The sequence below is a fragment of the Bos indicus x Bos taurus genome, chromosome 3 (assembly GCF_003369695.1).
Source record: "Bos indicus x Bos taurus breed Angus x Brahman F1 hybrid chromosome 3, Bos_hybrid_MaternalHap_v2.0, whole genome shotgun sequence".
NCBI lineage: Eukaryota > Metazoa > Chordata > Mammalia > Artiodactyla > Bovidae > Bos > Bos indicus x Bos taurus.
The window spans coordinates 112,764,487-112,781,675 of NC_040078.1; the positions used below are offsets into that span (position 1 = coordinate 112,764,487).

A 17,189-nucleotide genomic window follows, 5' to 3' on the forward strand; every position below is an offset into this window, starting at 1 on the left:
GCTCACTGGTCAAGATAAACTCACCGGATGTTGTACCTTCCTGGTGAGAGGGAGCCAGCACCTTCACACACACCTGAAGTGTGAAGACAGCCTGGTGATAAGGTCTCAAAATTTCAAAAGTATATAACTTTTCACCCAACAGTTTCACTTAGCAATTCCTACAGTACGCCATTGTATAGATCTGTCTTCTATTATTATGCTGCTGCTAAGTCACTTCAGTTGTGTCTGACTCTGTGCGACCCCATAGACGGCAGCCCACCAGGCTCCTCTCACCCTGGGATTCTCCAGGCAAGAACACTGGAGTGGGTTGCCATTTCCTTCTCCAATGTATGAAAGTGAAAAGTGAAAGTGAAGTCGCTCAGTCAAGTCTGACTCTTCGAGACCCCATGGACTGCAGCCTACCAGGCTCCTCCACCCATGGGATTCTCCAGGCAAGAGTACTGGAGTGGGGTGCCATTGCCTTCTCCCTTTATTATTATAAATAATGCTGTAATGAACATCTGGGATACACAGCATTTCTAATTGCAAATGTCCATCAACAGGGTACTGGTTGAATCAATTATGGAATATCATAAGCAGTAGAGCTCCATAAAGCTTAAAAAAAAAAAAAGAAAGAAAAGAAAAAAAAAATAGGGACCTCTCTTTCAGCTGATCTGGAAATACTGTCAAAACATTTTGGCGCATTGGATAAGAATCTGCCTACCAATGCAGGGGACATGGGTTTGATCCCTGGTCTGGGAAGATTTGACACGTCACAGGGTAACTAAGCCCGTGTGCCACACGTACTGAGCTGGTGTGCCCAGCGCGTGTGCCCTGCAACAGAGAAGCCACCATGGTGAGAAGCTCAAGCTCCGAAACTAGAGAGGAGACCCCACTTGCTGCAACTGGAGAAAGCCCGTGAAGAGCAATGAAGATCCCAGTGCAACCAAATATAAATAAAATTAATAAATTAAACAAACCCATTTTGCTAAGTTAAAAAAATAAGCGAGACATACACAATGTACATAGAGCATATCATTTGTGTAACACACACAGACACTGGCCCCAAGGGCCAGGGGTTAGAAGGGGAGGCTTTCTTCACCATAATTCTGTTTGCTTTGTTTGAGATGTATGTCAAGTGTGTAAGTTATTTATCCAACAGATTTATTTTAAAAATGCTAAATGGTAACATCACTTTTTTAAAATAGGTACGTGCATGCTCAGTCACTTCAGTCCTGTCCAACTCTTTGTGACCTCATTGTAGCCCACCAGACTCTTCTGTCCATGGATTCTCCAGGCAAGAATACTGGAGTGGATTGCCATGCCCTTCTCCAGGGGATCTTCCCAACCCAGAAATTGAATCAGTGTTTCTTATGTTTCCTGCATTGCCAGGCAGGTTCTTTACCACTACCAGCACCTGGAAAGCCCCAGATAAGTATAAATGCTTGCAATATCTGATGTTTTGGGTGATGGCTACTGTCCATCTTAAAGCATGGGACAATTTGGGACTAATTTGCTGAACTGTTTGGGGTTTATCCTATGGAGACAAATATATGATTCAATGAAGGTTGGTAAATAAAACAACCACGACTTAATTTTCTGATAGAAGTGTATCATTAAAAAGCACGAGCAGTTTCCTAGTCAAATGGACGGTCTTCTTTGGGGGGGGTGTGGTGGAAATGAAAGTATATTTAAGTTCAAAGTTGTAAAGTGAAAGTGAAGTTGCTCAGTCGTGTCCGACTCTTTGCGACCCCATGGACTGTAGCCTACCAGGCTTCTTAGTCCATGGAATTTTCCAGGCCAAGAATACTGGAGTGGGCTGCCATTTCCTTCTCCAGAGGATCTTCCCAACCCAGGGATTGAACCTGGGTCTCCCGCATTGTAGGTAGATGCTTTACTGTCTGAGCCACCAGGGAAGTTGTAAAAACAGGTTGAAAAGCAACAAAAACACAACTCTGATTTCAGAGGCTGATCAGACCCAGACTGTGAGTCCTACCCAAACTGGCTAGCTCCCTGGGAAGTCCCCGCCCACCTTGTTCCCAGGGGAATGGAACTGGGAAACTAGTTCAGACACGTATGGGCGGTGTCACCACAGTGCCAGCCTGGTAGTGTGCGCATCCTTGTTTCCATGGAGATGCTCGAAATATCATGCCCTGCTCAATTTTTTGAGCTCTGTGCAGCCAGTCCCCCAAGATCACCGGGACTTCATCTTTATCTGGTCTGGGGACACAACCCACACCAGGGGCAGGGGTGACTTCTCCAGGGGCTGGTGTTAGAGCAGGACCCCAGCTTCTCCTTCATTTCTCAGGACACTGGTGCCAGGTGTGGCAAAAGTCAAGCAACGCAGTGACCGTCCCCACCTCTCCCATTTGAACACCCGCCCCTTCCTCAGCGGCCTTCTTCTTAAGTTTCTGATTTGAATATTTGTCTAGTTATTTTCTCAGACCATCATGTTCTCAATCAGTAATTGAGAAACCACTCCAAACAGGAGGGTGGGAACCAAGAGCTTCAGACTTAAGTTAAAAAACAAAAAGTAAACCTAGGAAATCCTACACGACAGCTAAGAGAACATGTTCCAATGTCAGCTGCCTGATTTTTATACTTTAAAAAGGAGGAGGGGAAACACACAATTTTATTCTTAAATCCCGATTCTTTCAGGGACCAATTGAGACTCAGACCAACCAAAAGGCCACCATTCGGGGGTATTTTCCTCGTGTGAACGGGAGTTTGCCAGGACCTGCTGCTTTTGTAGCTAAAGAAAGAGATGTTCCAACAACAGAACCAGTTGCCTGACTTGCTTGATAAATGAAAAGATGACCTGATGCAGAAGTCTCTGACGTGGAACATAAAATCTGAAGATCTCAGTGTTGTGTCCATTGCCAGATGTTAAACAGAAACTCACATTAAGCTCTTTAACATAAATAAGAAAAGTCAGTCCATAAAGACTCAGAGCGAAATGCACTGAAGCTCGCACGCCTGTGTTATTTACTACTGCCTGGGACCACGGTTACTCTTACGTCATCCTAACTTACTTAAATATTTTTGGTCCGAGCCATTGAAAATGACAAAAATATCTTTATTTTCTATGCCCACTCTACTATACATGTAATGTTTGATCCTGCCTTTAAAAAATAGTAAGTCATGAATATTCACCTATTCTCTGAAAGCATGCTTTTTAATGATTGTGTCTTTGCATAGCTGTACAGTCTTTAAAATAAAAAGTGCCCTATTGGTGGGTATTTAGGATTCTTCCTCCATCCCTCCCTAGTTTTTGTTTGAAGGGACAGCCTAATAAATATTTGTGTACCTTTCTGATTATTTTTCAAGATAAATTTCTAGTAACAGAAACACCAGGCAGTGTACAAACACGTTCTTGTAAGGAGACGGGTACAAATATTGTGCTCTCTCTCCGCATCAGCTGTGCTCAAGAGCACTCATTTAAAAATCCGCCCAACACGAGGTTTTAAATGTATTTATGTTCAAAAGTCTCTGCTAGTTTGAAATGCCCAGTGCCTCAGTGTTGCTTAACTGTACTTCTATCATTACCAGTGAGGTTTTTTTTTTCCCGTTTTCATTTAATCACCAGCCGCTTTTCTTAAGAGAATTGTTTAGCCTATTTTTCTTTAGGGTGCTCACTGTTTTCTTATCAACGGGGCTTTCTAACTGATGGAAAACCTCAGTTTTGTTTAATGTACACAAAAAGAACTAATTTTCAGTTCTTTATATTTTCTGGACACATCTCGACATTCGGGACCTCAGTACCCCGACCAGGGATCAAACCAGTGCCATCTGCACTGAGAGGCAGAGTCTTAACCACTGGACCACAGGGAAGTCCCCCAAACAAATAGTTTTTGCATGCTTATTTTATAATCCACCAGCTCCCTGAACTGCCTTGTTAGATCCAGTGTCTTTGACTCCCTCAGGATCTTATGTAGGCAGCCAAGCCTGACAGATAACGGTGGGTCTGACTTTCCTTCTCTATGGGTTTATGTCTTGTTTCTCTCCTCATTGCGTTGCACTGGCCACAGCTTCCAGAACAACCGCAGGGTTATCAAGCATCATCGTTTTGCCTTCATTGCCACCAGCAATTCTTCATTAAGCAGGATGCGTTTGTAGATCTGAGATGCTCTTTACAAATTTCAGCAAGTATGCTTCTGAGTTTTGTTTAGATGGAAATTGATGTACTATTTCCCTTTCCAACCTTTTTGAAGCTTGGGGTGTTTCTCTCCTCTGGCCTATTAATATGATAAATTTTGGTCTCAAACATTATACTGTGTTTGTAGTAATTTCTGTGCCCAATGTTATTCTTCTAAAGTATCTCCAGATTTGATTTTCTTATGCTGTATGTAAATGTCTGCCTTAATTCAGAGCCAGACAGATCACTGTTTTATTATATTTGGGGGGGGGGCAGAAAATACTTAACCTAAATGAGGACATCTCTTTTTACAATGTGTCAGTTTTTAAATGAACATACAATAAAATTGACTTTTTGGTATACACAGATCTATGAATTTCGACCCTTGTATAGATTCTTGTCACCAACACTACAACCAGGACACATCACTTCAAACACTCCTGTGCTTCCCACTTGAGTCACAGCCTCCCCCCACCCCTCACCCCTGGCAACCACTCATCCGTTCTCTATCCCTATAGCCTTGTCATGTTCAGAATGTCATATAAGTGGAATCATATACTATGGAAACTTTCTGACTTCTTTCACTCAGCAAAATGCCTCTGAGATTCATCTGAGTTGTGTCAACAGTTCATTTCTTTTTATTACTGAGTAGTGGTGAAGAACCCGCCTGACAGATGTAAGCAACGTGGGTTCGATCCCTGGGTTGGGAAGATCCCCTGGAGAAGGAAACGGCAAGCCACTCCAGTATTCTTGCCTGGAGAATCCCATGGACAGAGGAGCTTGGTGGGCTACAGTCCATGGAGTCACAAAGAGTCGGACACGACTTAACGACTAAACAACAATTTGTGTGACTGTTCCTGTGTCTATTTATCCATCTGTTAGAGGACACTGAGTTGTTACCAGCTTTTGACAATTATGAACAGACTTAGTACATCTGTGTACAGATTTCTGTATGAACGTAGATTTTTGTTTCTCTGGGGTAGTGGCTCTCAGCTACAAACTATTTTTGCTCCCTGGATGATACTCAGCGAGGTGGAGAGACATTTTGGGTTGTCATATGTCAGGGCAGGGGTACTACAGGCATCCGGCAGCAGAGGCCAGGGATGGTGCTAAACGTGCAAAGAACAGGAAGGACAGCATGCCCGAACAGGGAGGAAGCAGCCCCAAATTCAATAGCGTTGCTATGGAGACACTGCTCTAGGTAAATAGCCAGGATTGGGATCGCCGGCTTGGAGGGAAGTGCATGTTTCACTTTATAAGAAGCTGTTAGCGACTCTCCAGAGCAGCTGCGCCATTTTGAAATCAGCAGTGTATTAGAGTTCCAGTTGCTTCCACACCAGCGCTGGGCATTGTGTTTTAAGTGTTTCTAGTCAGTGTTTACTATTTTTAAAAAATATTTATTTTTTTATTTGCCTGTGTTGAGTCTTAGTGGTGGCGGGCGGGCTTCTCTAGTTGTGACTCAGGCTTAGCAGCCCTGCAATACGGGGGATCTTAGTTCCCGGACCAGGGACTGAACCGGCATCGCCTGCACTGCAAGGCGGACTCTTAACCACTGGACCACCAGGGAAGTCCTAGTGTTTGTTATTAGTTCTAAGAGGTTTTGTGTTTTGTTTTGTTTTTTGGTAGATTCTCCATCTGTGAAGAAGGGTAGTTCGTTCATTTCTAACTTCCCTGGAGACTTCCTCTTTAACTCAGGGATTACACAGAAACGTGCTGCTTGATTTCCAAGTGCTAGGAGGTTTTCCTGTTCTCTTTATGTCGTTGATTTCTGTTTAATTCTATTATGGTGAGGTCACACTCTGTGTGATTTAAAGTATTTTAATTTGTTAAAATGTGCTGTGGTCTATCTTGGTGAATATTTCAAGTACACTTGAAAAACAAAGTGTATTTTGCTACTGTTGAGTAGCTGCTGCTGCTGCTGCTAAGTCGCTTCAGTCATGTCCGACTCTGTGCGACCCCATAGACAGCAGCCCACCAGGCTCCCCCCCCGCCCCCCCCCCCCCCCGGGATTCTCCAGGCAAGAACACTGGAGTGGGTTGCCATTTCCTTCTCCAATGCATGAAAGTGAAAAGTGAAAGTGAAGTCGCTCAGTCATGTCTGACCCTCAGCGACCCCATGGACTGCAGCCTACCAGCCTCCTCTGTCCATGGGATTTTCCAGGCAAGAGGACTGGAGTGGGGTGCCATTGCCTTCTCTGACTGTTGAGTAGAGTGCCTTATAAATGTTAATTCATTCCAGTTGGTTTGAGGGCATTCAATTCTTCTTATATCCTTACTGATTTTATGTTCCTAGTTCTCCTAATTACTGAGAGGAGTGCTGACGTCTTTATAATTGTGGATTTTATTTTTAATGTGAAAATGGGTGGCGCTAGTGGAGAGGAACCCGCCTGTCAATGCAGGAGACAGAAGCAACGTGGGTTTGATCCCTGGGTTGGGAAGATCCCCAGAGAAGGAAATGGCAACCCAACATTTCTGATTTGAGGTTTTTACATCGTTTAAACTTATTTCCTTGTTTTGCTGGATTGTAGTCAGACAGTAGGACCTATACAATTTTAATAAATATTTATTGAGCTTTTTCTTTAGGCTTAATGTACAGCCACTTTTTAATGGTGTTTACAGACATTGAGCAGAGAAGATAATGGCACCCCACTCCAGTACTCTTGCCTGGAAAATCCCATGGACGGAGGAGCCTGGTGGGCTGCAGTCCATGGGGTCGCTAGGAGTCAGACACGACTGAGCGACTTCACTTTCATGCATTGGAGAAAGAAATGGCAACCCACTCCAGTGTTCTTGCCTGGAGAATCCCAGGGACAGTGGAGCCTGGTGGGCTGCCGTCTATGTGGTCGCACAGAGTCGGACACGACTGAAGTGACTTGGCGGCAGCGGCAGCAGCAGCACAGACATTGGGAAATAAAATATTGCCTCTTTTTTGAGCACTGTGTCCAATAGAAATATAATGTGGGTCTCATATACAATTTAAGGTTTTCTAGTAATCATATTTAAAAAAAGGTCAAAAGAAATTTTAATATATTTTATTTAATCTAATATATCCAGGATATTAAGTCAACGTGTAATACAAAAACGATTGATAAGATAGTTTGCTTTCTTTTTCTGTGTCTCAAGCCTGCAAGATTTGGTATTTGTTTTATACACTCAGCCCGTTTCAATGAGGACTGGTCATATGTTAGGTATTAATGAGCTGTGTGTCACCGGGGGCTAACAAAGTGGGCAGAGTTCAGTGAAAATATCTAAAGTCAGCCTCACTCCCGTCCTCAGGCCCCTTGTGTCCCTGCTATGCCCCACTCTTACAGAAACAGTGCGGTGGGCATGACAGCTTCCGTGCATGTCTCTGCCTGACTCTGCTCTACTTGGGCTTTCTCACAGTTACCTGTCCCTGTAAACTGTACCTCTTGGAAATGGCCTTCCTAATCATATAACACAACATCCAGAAGATTAGGTTTAAATGAACTAAAAAGACTGATGGACGTTCTATAAAAATGAGAAAAGATTTTTAAGTGGAGAAAGATACAACTGAAGAAGGCTTGAGCATCGTCAGCCTGCTGCCAGCTCCTTATCTGTACTAACTCGTTTGATCTTCACAACCCTGTGTATGAGCTCAGGTTTACAGACTAGGAAGCAGAGGCACCGAGAAGTTACGTAATGTGTCCAACTTCTGGGTCGGGAAGATCCCCTGGAGAAGGGATAGGCTATCCACTCCAGTATTCATGGGCTTCCCTGGTGGCTCAGACGGTAAAGAAACCGCCTGCAATGTAGGAGACCTGGGTTTGATCTCTGGGTTGGGAAGATCCGCTGGAGGAGGGCATGGCAACCCACTCCAGTATTCTTGCCTGGAAAATCCCCATGGACAGAGGAGCCTGGCGGGCTACAGTCCATGGGGTTGCAAACAGTCGGACAAGACTCAGCAACTAAGCACAGCACAGCTAAGAAGTAGCAGAACCGGGATTCAAACCCAGGCAGCTGGGCTCTAGCGCTTATATGCATAAACTCTGTGCTATATCACCCACCCCCATGTTTTTACTGTGGGAGAAAATATTTCAAACATATAAACAAATTATACCCAGAATATGTAAAAACCTGCTTTCCATCAAGAAGACAAACAAAGATAACCCTATAGGAAAAAGGGCAAAGAATAAGAACAGGCAATTCACAAAGAAAGGGAAACAGCCAGTGAGCATGAGAAAAGATGCTTGGGGACTTCCCTGGTGGTCCAGAGGTTAAGAATCTGCCTTGCAGTGTACGGATGAGGGCTTCACCCCTGGCTGGATCCCTGGTGGGGGAACTAAGATCCCACGTGTCGTGAAGCAACTAAGCCTGTGTGCCATCACTCCTGAGCCTGTGTGACACAACCAGGGAGTCCGTGCACCGCAATGAAAGATCCCATGCGCCACAGGGAAGACCTGACACAGCCAATTCAACACATTAAAACAGAAGAGAAGCTCAACTTATGTCATCAAGGACAGGTGGGTTAAAAACAACGCCCGGTTTTTCATCCTACAGATTAGAGCAAAAATCAAGACGTTTGCTAACAAGGCATGAATATATGCTTTCTTTGCTGTAGTTGTGTGACATTTGAACTGCCTTTTGAATGGCAATTTGGTGTGTCAACTACAAATCGCCACTTGCCAAGAGCATTTGCCAGCGACTGAATAACAAGGGCTTCGCAGGTGGCCCTAGTGGTAAAGAACGTGCCTGCCAATGCAGGAAATGTAAGAGACATGAGTTCGATCCCTAGTGGGGAAGATCCCCTGGAGGAGGGCATGGCAACTCGCTACAGTACTCTTGCCTAGAGAATCCCATGGACAGAGGAGCCTGGCGGACTACAGTCCGTGGAGTCACAGAATCGGACACAACTGAAGTGACTTAGCATGCATGCACGCACGCACATCAAGGGCATCTGCCATCTGCCTCTGTGGAGACTGAGCCCTGCGCTGCTGCAGCTGTTGACCTTCAACATCCCCAGAGAGAGTTCGGGGTGGAGAGTGAGGCACTCTGTGCTCCAGGGAATGTGGTGGAACGGGTCTTTAGATAGTTAGATATTTTCAGGAACTCATTTCATGACCCAATCCTTGCATCTCCTCCTATCTAGAAAAGCACTAAATCCTTTCATGATGATATCAGCTCCTCCTGACTAGCAGAAAGCCTTTGTAAAATGAATGCTTGATTGCACTGAACTCCTCTTTCACCAGAATCTTACACATTGACCTTGCCCCACTGCCTCTCTGGAGCAGGCTCTCAGAGCGATCTGAGGGGCTGTCTCTCAGGCTGCAGTCCTCATTTTGCCCCAAATAAAACAACTTGCAACTCTCATGTTGTGCATCTCTTTAGTCGACTGGGAGTATCCAGAAATCCCGTGGACAGAGGAACGTGGCAGGCTACAGTCCATGGGGTCTCAAAGAGTGAGACGCAACTTAACTAAACCACCACACCACCACCACCATCATCTAAAACGCACTTCACTTTCAACCCACAATTACATTTCTGGGTATTATCATACAGCTGGGGCTCCCAGGTGGTACTAGTAGTGGGGAAGCCACCTGTCAGTGCAGGAGATTTAATAGGCGTGAGCTCCGTCCTTGGGTCAGGAAGATCCCCTGGAGGAGGAAATGGCAACCCACTCCGGTATTCTTGCCTGGACAAATTCCACAGACAGAGGAGCCTGGCAGGCTACAGTCCAAGGGGTCTCAAAGAGTCGGACACGGCTGAGTGTCTGAGCACGGAGTGACTGATGGATCGGACAGCTGTGGTCTTCTGATTAGACAGCTGTGGTCTCCTGGGAGCATGAAGATGCAGGCCCACAGAGGTTCTCCTAACCAAGCCCTGAGTGACCCATGCTCCTGCGAGGATGCATTGCGGGCCGGTCACAGGCTGTCCCCCACCGCGCCCTCCCTTGCCACCTGGTTTCTCTCACCACCTGTGAGCCCCTGTGCTTGTCCTTAAACTTATTCAAGCCGGTCATACTTGTTCTGCAATTATGTCCTTAAGTGAAAAAAACTGAAGAATTTTCAGTGCAAAGGGAGTTGTTTTTATGAAAGTTTTTATGAAAGCTTTTTAGGAAGCTCTCAGAGGTCAGTGAAAGTCAAGTTGCTAAAAACCAAAACCAGAATCAAACTGCTCTTGAATAAAACAAGTGTAAAATATGGGGACAGCATCATAGGGATCGATAAGGATTTTGCACTTAAGAGTCTTCACAAGTGTCTACTTGTGAAGTCCAAAATCACACAGAGTGTAATGACTAATTTGTCAGGAGAAAGTGAAAACAGTTGGTCCTCCAGGCCTGCACACAAATGTACATGGTTTGCATTTTGCAATGAAAATGAAACAATGAAATAAATAATGAAAATGTATTAATGAGTATCTTATTTAATTTTAAAACTTGTAAATAAAGCAATAATCTTTAACTGTACAAAATGACATCACTGTTTCCTTTGGTAACTTTTCTTGCTCTGAATTCTAACTTGTGTGATAATATCATGGGTTTAGTTTTCTCATCAGTTGGATAATTTCTGGCTTTCAATGGAGGATTTAAGCAATTTACATACATGGTGATAGCAATTATGTTTGCTGTGAACTCTGCCACCTTATTTTATGCCATTTGTGTTTTTATGCTGACCTTTTACTGTTTGCTTTCCTTTTCTTACAAGATCCCTGCTTTCTCTGCTTTTGGCTGGTTGTTGTAAGAGATTTATACCATGTTTTAAGTTCTGCTGGGGTTTATCTCTAAGCTTTCCAAAGTAATTTAAATTTATTTATCTAATTATCAAGGTAAAAAAAAGAAAAAAGAATTCTCTCAAAAACTAGACACTTTTCCTTATTTTGAGGACTAGGAAAAAGGCCCATGATGGTAATACTGTGTGAAAAAAAGCCAAATGCAAAATTGCACTGTATAATTCCTTTTATATGAAAGTCAAACTTAGGGATGGTGCAAGGGAAACAAAAGCAAAAACAAACGCATGGGACTACGTCAGACTAAAAACCTTTTGCCCAGTGAAGGAACCTCTCAACAAATGAAAAGGCCACCTACTGATGGCAAAAGATATCTACACACAATATATCTGATAATGGATTAATATCCAAAGTATTCAAGGAGCTCGTACAACTGACCTTTAAAACACAACTTGATTAAACACTGAGCAGAGGATCTGAATAGATGTTTTTCCAGAGAAGACACACAGATGACCAAAGACATGAAAAGATGCTCCACGTCACTGATCATTAGGGAAATGCAAATCAAAACCACAGGGAGTTGTCATTTCACACTTGTTAAAATAGCTATTATCAAAAAGACAACAAGTAACAAGTGTTGGTGAGGATGTGGAGAAAAGGGAACATTCATGCACTGTTAGTGGGACTGTAAATCGATTCAGCCACGGTAGAAAACAGTATGGAGATTACTCAAAAATTAATAATAGAACTACCATATGATCCAGCAATTCTACTCCTGGGTATTGATCTGAAGAGAACAAAAACACTAATTCTAAAGATATCTGCACCTCTATGCTCACTGTAGTATTTACAGCAGCCAAGATACAGAAGCGACTTAAGTGTTCATCAACAGATGAACCGATAAAGAAGATATGTTATACACACACACACACTATGGAATAATTGCCATAAGAAAGAATGAAATCTTGCCATTTGAGACAACATGGATAGAACTAGAGAGTATTATGGTAAGTGAAATAAGTCAAAGACAAATACTGTAAGTGTATAAGATTCACTTATACGTGGAATCTAACAAACGAAACAAATGAACAAACACAACAAAATAGAAACGTACAGAAAATAGAGTGGGTGAGGGTTGGGGAAGGAAAGAAATAGGTAAGGGGGATTAAAAGGTACAGATTTCCAGTTGAAAAATAAGCGAGCCCTGGGTGTGAAATGCACAGGGTGGGGAATACAGTGAATAGTGAGAGGAGTGAAGTTGCTCAGTCACGTCTGACTCTCTGTGACCCGCAGGACTGTACAGGCTCCTCCATCCATGGGATTCCCCCGGCAAGAATACTGGAGTGGGTTGCCATTTCGTTCTCCAGGGGATCTTCCCTACCCAGGGATGGAACCCAGGTCTCCCGTATTGCAGGCCAACTCTTTATCGTCTGAGCCCCCAGGGAATCAGACCGTAGTGAATCCCTATGTAACACTCCTGTATGGTGGCATGCTGTAACTAGAGTAAGCCAAAACATTTTAGGTGACCATTCTGAAATGTATAGAAGAACCAAATCAGTACGTTGTGTAACAGGAGCTAATGCAGTGTTGTAGATTAATTATATATCAAAAACAAAAAGCTTATAGAAAAAGAGATCAGACTACGGTTAACAAGCCCAGGGTGGGGTGAGATGAAGTACAGGGATGGGGAAAGGGAATTGGCTGAGGCAATCAAAAGGCACACACTTCCAGTAATAAGATGTAATGTATAATATGATAAATATAATTAACACTACTGTTAATTACATGTTATATATGAAGGTTAAGAGAGTAAATCCTGAGTTCTCAGTGTAAGGAAACATTTTTTTCTTTATTTCTTTAGAGTTGTATCTAATGAGATGACAGAGGACCACTAAACTTACCGTCTACTCTCTGATGATGAGAAGGGGCTTGTGCAAGTTTCCTGGCAGGAGGGACTGGCTGTGGGGAAACACTGGGTCTTGCTCTGGTGCAGGGCTATGCTCAGCAAATCTTTAATCAAATGTTCTGCTGATTGTGGGGTTCGTGCTCCCTCCCTGTTATTTGTTTGGCCTGAGGCAGCCCAGTCTTGGAGTCTACAGACTCTACGGTAGAAAAGACTGAGCCAAAGCAGAAACAACTTCCAGCTGTGGATATGTCTGATGGTGAAAGTCAAGTCTGACGTTGTAGAGAACAATCCTGCATAGGAACCTGGAATGTTAGATCCATAAATCAAGGTAAGTTGGATGTGGTTAAGCAGGGGATGGCAAGAGTGAACATTGACATCTTAGGAATGCAGTGAGCTAAAACAGATGGGGGTGGGCAAATTAATTCAGATGGCCATCATATCTACTACTGTGGACAAGAATCCCTTAGAAGAAATGGAGTAGCCCTCATAGTCAACAAAGGAGTCCAAAATGCAGCACTTGGGTACAGTCTCAAAAACAACAGAATGATCTCATTTCCAAGGCAAACCATTCAATATCACAGTAATCTGAGTCTATACCTCAAGGACTGATGCCAAAGAATCTGAAGTTGAATGGTTCTATGAAGACCTACAAGATCTTCTAGAATGAACACCAAAGAAAGATGTCCTTTTCATCATAGGGAACTGGAATGCAAAATCATGAAGTCAAGAGATACCTGGAATAACAGGCAAGTTTGGCCTTGGAGTACAAAATGAAGCAGGGCAAAGGCTAATAGAGTTTTGCAAAGAGAACACACTGGTCATAGCAAACACCCTCTTCCAAAAACACAAAAGAAGACTCTACACATGGACATCACCAGATGGTCGACACCGAAATCAGATTGATTATTTTCTTTCCAGCCAGAGATTGAGAAGTTCTATACAGTCAGAAAAAAACAAGACCGGGAGCTGACTGTGGCCCAGATCATGAACTCCTTATTGCAAAATTCAGACTGAAATTGAAGAAAGTATGGAAAACCACTAGACCATTCACGTATGACCTAAATCAAATCCCTTATGATTATACAGTGGAAGTGACAAATCGATTCAAGGGATTAGATTTGATAGACAGAGTGCCTGAAGAACTATGGACAGAGGTTTGTAACACTGTACAGGAGGCAGGCAGTGACTAAAACAATCCCAAAGGAAAAAATTGAAGAAGGCAAAGTGGTTGTCTGAGGAGGCCATACAAATAGCTTAGGAAAGAAGAGAAGTGAAAGGCAAAGGAGAAAGGGAAAGATATACCCAACTGAAAGCAGAGTTCCAGAGAATAGCAAGGAAAAATAAGAAAGCCTTCTTAATTGAACAATATAAAGAAATAAAGGAAAACAATAGAATGGGAAGGACTAGCGATCTCTTCAAGAAAATTGAAGACAGCAAGGGAACATTTCATGCAAAGATGGGCACAATACAGGGCAGAAATGGTATGGACTAACAGAAGCAGAAGAGATTAAGAAGAGGTGACAAGAATACACAGAAGAACTGTATAGCAAAGGTCTTAATGACTTGGCTAACCATGATGGTGTGGTCGCTCACCTAGAGCCAGACATCCTGGAGTGTGAAGTTCAGTGGGCCTTAGGAAGCATTACTAAAAACAAAGCTAGTGGAGGTGATGGAATTCCAGCTGAGGTATTTCAAATCCTAAAAGATGATGCTATTAAAGTGCTGCATTCAATATGCCAGCAAATTTGGAAAACTTACCAAAATTTGGCCACAGGACTGGAAGAGGTCAGTTTTCATTCCAGAAAGGCAATGCCAAAGAATGGTCAAACTGCTGTACAATTGCACTCATCTTACATGATAGCAAAGTAATGCTCAAAATCCTTCCAGCTAGGCTCCAAGAGTACAAGAACTAAGAACTTCCAGATGTACTAGCTGAATTTAGAAAAGACAGAGGAATCAGAGATCAAATTGCCAACATTTGCTGGATCATACAAAAATCAAGAGAATTCCAGAAAAACTTCTGCTTCACTGACTACCTAAAGCCTTTGACTCTGGATCACAACAAAATGAGGAAAATTCTTAAGGAGATGGGACTAACATACCATCTTACCTGTCTCCTGAGAAACCTGTATGCAGGTCAAGAAGCAACAGTTAGAATCTGACATGGAACAACAGACTAGTTCACAATTGGGAAAGGAGTATGTCCAGGCTATATATCATCACCCCGCTTATTTAGCTTATATGCAGAGCACATCATGTGAAATGCGGAGCTGAATGAATCACAAGCTAGAATCAAGATTGCCAGGAGAAATAACAACCTCAGATATACAGAAGACACCACCATTATGGCATAAAGCAAAGAGGAACTAAAGGCTTCTTGATGAAGGTGAAAGAGGAGAGTGAAAAAGTTGGCTTTAAACTCAACATTCAAAAAACGAAGATCATGGCATCCATTCCTATCACTTCATGGCAAATAGATGGGGAAAAAGTGGAAACAGTGGCAGATTTTATTTTCTTGGGCTCCAAAATCACTGTGGACAGTGACTGCAGGCATGGAATTGAAACATGCTTGCTGCTTGCAAGAAAAGCTATGACAAACCTAGACAGCGTGTTAAAAAGCAGAGCTATCACTTTGCTATCCAAAGTCCATACAGAACCAAAGCTGTGGTTTTCCAGTAGTCATGTATGGATGTGAGAGTTGGAACATAAAGAAGGCTGAAAAGAAAGAAAGCGAAGTCGCTCAGTCGTGTCTGACTCTTTGCAACTCCATGACTGTAGCCTACCAGGCTCCACAGTCCAAGGAATTTTCCAGGCAAGAGTACTGGAGGGGGTTGCCATTTCCTTCTCCAGGGGATCTTCCTGACCCAGGGATTGAACCCGGGTCTCCCACATTGCAGGCAGACGCTTTACTGTCTAAGCCACCAGAGGGGTCAAAGAAAGCTGAATGCTGAAGAAATGATGCTTTCGAATTGGGCTGTATAAGACTCTTGAGAGTCCCTTGAACAGCAGGCAAATCAAACCAGTCAATCCTAAAGGGAATTTCCCAACCCTGAACATACACTGGAAAGACTGATGCTGAAGCTGAAGCTCCAATACTCTGGCCACCTGATGCGAAGAGCCGACTAATTGGAATCGACCCCGATGCTGGGAAAGGTTGAAGGCAAAAGGAGAAGGGAGTGGCAGAGGATGATGAGATGGTTAGATAGCGTCACAGACTCAATGGACATGAATATGAGCAAACTATGGGAGATGGTGAAGGACAAGGAAGCCTGGCGTTCTGTAGTCCACGGGGTCACGAAGAGTCAGAAACAGCTTAGCGATGAACAACAACTACTGGGGTCATTATTTCATGATGTGTGGAAGTCAAATCATACACCTTACACTTATACAGTGAAGTGTGTCGATTACATCTCAAATAAAACTGGAAGGAAAAAAAGGTGAGTGATGGTGGCTCTGTCTACAGTGGTGGAGCCCCTGGGTCTCTCAGGTAGGAGGGATGGCCACCTGCAGGGGGCTTCTCCCTGGGTTCTAGAACCTTCCACATGGTTGCTTTGGGTGGCAAAGCCTGCTGGGATTTCCTCAGTCCAGCTCCACCTGCCTCGTGGAGATCTCCTGACCATGCATCTTCGCTTCTGGTGGGGCACGTGGTTCTTTATGTCGTCTCACCAGTATCCTGTGAGAAGCTGGGAGGAGTCCCATAGGATGACTAGACACTACTAACATCAGTTTCATTAAAAAAAAAAAAAAAACTCCTGTGGCCTTGCTTACAAATGCTCATGAGTCACAAGTGGTGTCAGACGCTAAAACCATCTCTCCTGAGTCTGCTGGGCAGGACGCAGTGGACCCTGGGTGGCGCTTCAAAAATCGAGCGTCATCAAAGCTTCTCAAGGAACAAAGGCATCATACCACCCGAGCCTGCGTCTGACGAACCTGGTCGGGGGCTGGTCTCAGCCTTGGCCATTACGTGTGTGCACAGTTTGCAGTTGTGCCTTTTAAATAAATGAGAAGAACGAACGTTTCTACAGAATCTCGCACTGGCGAGCCAAGAGCTAAAGACAGTCAGGACTGAGACTAGGAACAAGCTCAAGGGCGGGCTTGAAGGAGCATGTGAGTGGGGAGACTGGGGAAACGGGTGTGAGAGGATAAAGATGACTGAGCTGGATTGAACAGGGACTTCCCTGGCAGTCCAGTGGTTAAGACTTTGCCTTCTAATGCAAAGGGTGCAGGTTCGACCCCTGGTGGAGCAGCTGAGAACCCACAGGCCTCATAGCCAAAAACCCAAAACATTAAATGGAAGCAGCATTGTAGGAAATTCATTAAAGACTTTAAAAACAGACCACATTAAAAAAATCTTAAAAGAACTGATCCAACTCTCTGTATATAAAGCTATATATACATATATGACTATATATATATATATATCCAACACCTACATGTCTTAGCTTCTCACTTCTATTATTGTTCGTGTTTTATGGATTATTTCTCC

The 17,189-nt window shown here is 43.5% G+C and overlaps 1 protein-coding gene across 6 annotated transcripts in view; it reads right to left on the bottom strand.

The window, feature by feature from the left end:
• NGEF (neuronal guanine nucleotide exchange factor) overlaps window positions 1-17,189 on the bottom strand; it is a 128,187-nt gene that overhangs the window by 23,265 nt on the left and 87,733 nt on the right. The window lies entirely within an intron of this gene.